This window comes from Cyprinodon variegatus, unplaced genomic scaffold (assembly GCF_000732505.1).
Source record: "Cyprinodon variegatus isolate N-32 unplaced genomic scaffold, C_variegatus-1.0 Scaffold462, whole genome shotgun sequence".
In the NCBI taxonomy this organism is placed as follows: Eukaryota; Metazoa; Chordata; class Actinopteri; order Cyprinodontiformes; family Cyprinodontidae; genus Cyprinodon; species Cyprinodon variegatus.
The window spans coordinates 633,701-637,925 of NW_015150915.1; the positions used below are offsets into that span (position 1 = coordinate 633,701).

General features: G+C 36.8%; 1 protein-coding gene across 2 annotated transcripts in view; it reads left to right on the top strand.

Moving 5' to 3' along the window:
* Window positions 1–1,920: 1,920 nt before the first annotated feature.
* The window catches only part of LOC107094081 (paralemmin-2-like), a 22,417-nt gene continuing 20,112 nt past the window's right edge, over window positions 1,921–4,225 (top strand). Inside the window, exon 1 of one of the 2 annotated variants that reach the window (XM_015389490.1) lies at window positions 1,921–2,113. The gene's annotated coding sequence lies outside the window, so the exon portion shown is untranslated. The remainder of the gene's footprint in view (window positions 2,114–4,225) is intronic. The other variant, XM_015389489.1, reaches the window with a different exon arrangement.

Genomic DNA, 4,225 nt, shown 5'->3' on the forward strand with positions numbered 1-4,225 from the left:
TTCGAAGTCCCAATCTCAGGACTCCCAGCCATATGCACTAACCACTAGGCCAACATACCACCATGTTGTTCTGTGTTGTCTTTTCTGGACTGTACTGTGAAAGTTGAGGACACTACCAGTCTTAATACAGAGGTTTACCAAAACATACAGACCAATACCTACATTTTAACTCATATCACCAACTTCAACATAGATTTTCTGTTATCAGAACAGGATGGCCATATTCGCTCAGTTGCAGAGGAAAACATAGAAAGTATTTATAGATCATTTTTTACTAATTCTTCTACATTCCTTTAGTGAGCCGATTCTCCAGTCGTGCGAACATTTTTTGGATCGGGAAGAGTTTCAGTCTCATTGTGCATCTTCTGTTGTTTAGTATATAGGGGGTAACAAGGGATGACTAGCCTCTTACGACCCCCATTTGAAGAATAATAAGGTCGGGAGAAAATCAAACATGTTTGAAATTCAGTCGGCCCTCTTAAGGTGTTTGTGGAAAGATCCTGCTGTTGAAGCAGAGTTACGAGCGTCTACGAGCCGACTTACCAGAACCTCATGCACTGGGCATGTGCAAACAAGGGAGATTTTCTTCTCAGCACCATTGGTGCTGAGTCTGATTTGTGGTTTTTGGAAGTGCAGTTTGAGCAATTAGATTGCACCAGAGCATTGGGCCTTGCAGTGTAAGAAAATACATTGTGAGCTGTGAACTTTTCAACCCTGCGATTTCGTACAGCTTGAGCTGTAGCTGAGTACAACTGAAAATATCGCACAGTGTATGCCCTGTGTCATTGGAGCTTACGAAGTACCACAACAACAAAACCCAGCCAACAATCCCACATTTTAACACTAGTAACTCTGGGCAAGATTTTGTTGTATAATTGCACCTCACGAAAGAAGGACCAACCTTTGACGACCAAGATGTTGAGATTCTGGACCAAGAGGACAGAGATTTTGAAAGGGTTGAAAGAAGCCATCTTTGTTTAAAGGAAGACCCATCACTGATCGGAGGGGAAGATTGCGTTTTCACCTCGCAAGCATCTACATTTCAATCTTCTAACTAATTTCAAGGAAATTACACAAGCAACACAATCATTATACACATAGCCCATACACAAAAAAGACTTCAAAAAAGAAATCAACCATTGTTCATTATTATTTTTCATTTTACTCATTGTCAGGTTAGGTGGAGCAGACAGCGATACTATGGGAAATGTATTATCCAGTATTATTTTGGGCTTAATATATCCTTTTTTTTTTACATACACGTACTTCTAAATGCTTTCTTTCATGAGATTGAGGCCTACTAGGTTCATACTAAATCTACATTAGTGCAAATAGTGAAGGCTCGGTAGAGAGCAATGTTTAGGGGAGGGATACCAAGTTTTTCGCAGGGAGAGGAAAACTACCAGACAATTTCACATAATGGCAATTGACAACTGAACAAATCTACAAATTATTTATGCAAGCTAAATTAGAAAATTGGAATGATATGATATTATTGGAGGGTTATTTTTCCTACATCAGAATTTTAACCCCCAACCAACCTTCAAATTATGCCCCTGGTTCATTCTGTCTTTGGCATTCAGTATAATGTTTCACCTTCCATCTAAAAAAGAATAACTTTCCCAGCCTAAAGCTTCAGGATAAAGACTTTATCTTCAACACTCTGCAGCCAGGCTGGAGCATATCTTCTGCACAAAGCAACAACCGTCAAATAGAGTGGTCCTGGAGGTGAGCTACAAACATGTTTACAACTCCCAGTAGTGGTAGAGATATCCCTCAGCATGCACACAATCTGCTGAGTCACTGAACTATTCGTTTTCGTACCCCTACACTGCGGCCAGCTGTATCTCCCTACGTTAGCCTCTCCTAAAAATATCCCCCCTTCCCTCCCTCTCATTCTCTGCCTCTGACATACAGAGGACGCCTTGTCTTTAGGGAGCATGACAGCAAAAAAGGGAGTTGCCAAAGTATAATATTAAAAAGAGGGAGTCTTCCAGAAAACATTCTATTGTTTTTACAACAGAGAACAGATCAGTTTTATGCAAAGGAAACATCTGATTCAGTTGCTTCAGTTCAAAAGGAATTTGCTGTTGTGGACTGATTCAAGTGTACAGTAAGTACCTTTAGATGTATAGTTGCTTGTGACAAAAATATCTTAGAAATCATGCTGTTTCTTTCCTCGGATAAAAGTTGCTTTCTTCTGTTGGATGTCATGCTCAAAGTTTTTGGAGATACTGTAGCTGTGTTAGGAAAGTGTTAAGAGTTTGGGCTGCAGAAAATCAACAGTAAAAAAACACTTGATGACTTTTGTACTCCTGACTGAACCTCTGCTGTATTTGGAGGGATATTCACTTGAGCACCAAGTTGAAAGGAAACAAGAGAAAGGAAGGAAACAGAGGAGGAACCTGTTGGACTAAAAGAAAAAACTTTGAATCTAAGAAACTAACCCTGCGTAAAGGCAGCAGACAAACTGTATGAATGCTGTAGAACAGATGATTGTATAGGCAGTCTGAGTTTCTCATGTTAAGGCCGGACCATTGGTGTATCGCGTGACTCTCAAATCATGTCATGCCTTTGCGCTGCCAAACGCAGATGTTTGTAAGATGAGGTCGTGCTCTATGTACTGTGCTGGGTGAGATCGTTTGGACTTAGTTACGGTTTTGGATTCGCTCCTTAGAGTCATCCAGAGAGTTAAAGCCTCCAGAGGATGATGGGAGCTGATGACCGAGAGGTCAGCAGTGGAATGGGGGTAATAGTATAACATGCCTTTTACAAACAGCTCTCTTGTTGCTTAATATAGAATTTAGTGATGATTTTATTTAATCTACTCCAGGTTTAAAATCATACGTGTATTTTTCCAGCTGGAAGCTGCCTAGAAACTGCAACATTTTTCCTTTCAGATAGGATTTTTATCTATTTTTTTATCAGTCCACTTATTTATATGAGTTATTGACATTTTTATTCTGAATGGTTTCACTCTAACATGGCTTGTTCATGATAAGATGATGGCTTCTTCATCTCTGAGTGGCCCCTGTAAGTGCACTTTCTGCAAAGTTTAGTTTAGTCTCTTCCCAGATTCAGACAACATATCTACATGTTTATTTTTTTATTTGTTCTGGGATTGACAGGGACATTTTGCACTTCATCTCTGGGACACAGAACAACCTCTTCTTCCTCAGCAGTGAATTTTCTTATTGTTTTTAGATCTGCATGACAGTTTTAAATAGTGATTACTTTGCTAATTAATCAATCTGGTAATTATTTTTCAACCAATCGACTGCTTGATAGGATTTGTTTTACAGAATTTGAACAAAATGACTGTTATAGTCTCATGGTTTGGTGTATTTTTTTATTTACCTATTTATGTTTTCTTTATCGTATTTTTTTATTTTGAGATTTAGTATTACCTTTCTTTTCTTTTCTTTTTGACTTTTTTCCTTGTTGGATGTTTATGGAAGAATTTAGTTTTACCTTATTTCTGTCTGTTATGTTTGTTATTATTTTTGCTTTTTGGGACCTGCCATACTTGTTATTTTTTTCCATTGGGGGTTTGCAATTTAGTTTGATTTGTTTCCTTTTTGCCTACTTTTTCGCAATTGTTTTTTAGTTTATTTCTCTTGTTTATTTGCCAGAAGAAAGCTCAAAGTTCACCATGCTTCTTCCTTCTCCTAAACCTCAATTTAGGAGTTCTGGTTAGAATATATTTACATAAAAATATAGTTTTATATTTATTACATTTTTAATTAATTTCTAGATTTATACATAATTAGTACATTTTTGGCTCAATATCTGGACTGATTTTTGTTTGCTTTCAGTAAATTGCATGTTGTAGTTTACTGCAACAATTATTAACCAAATTGGTTGATTTTATTTTACTAATCAATGAATCGTGATTTATCCAAACAATTGTGTTAGCCCCATTTCTAAACATTTAGGAATGTACCTCCAATTAAAACACAAACTTAAATAATCCATGACATCAAATCAGTTTCTTTAAATCAACATTTTTGAAGGTAACTTCATCCCTTTTGATCTTGTATTCTGTCATTATTCTGGAATTTTAGCAAAAAAAATAAATATGGTTGTCTTAACTGTACTGAACTAGGAAAAGTTCTTTCTGACTTTACATTAGCAACAAAAACAAATGTTTCTGATCATTATTTACCAGGTATCTTAAAGTCTTAGATTAGTCATATTTAATTGTCAAATCATTCAGGCTTAAACA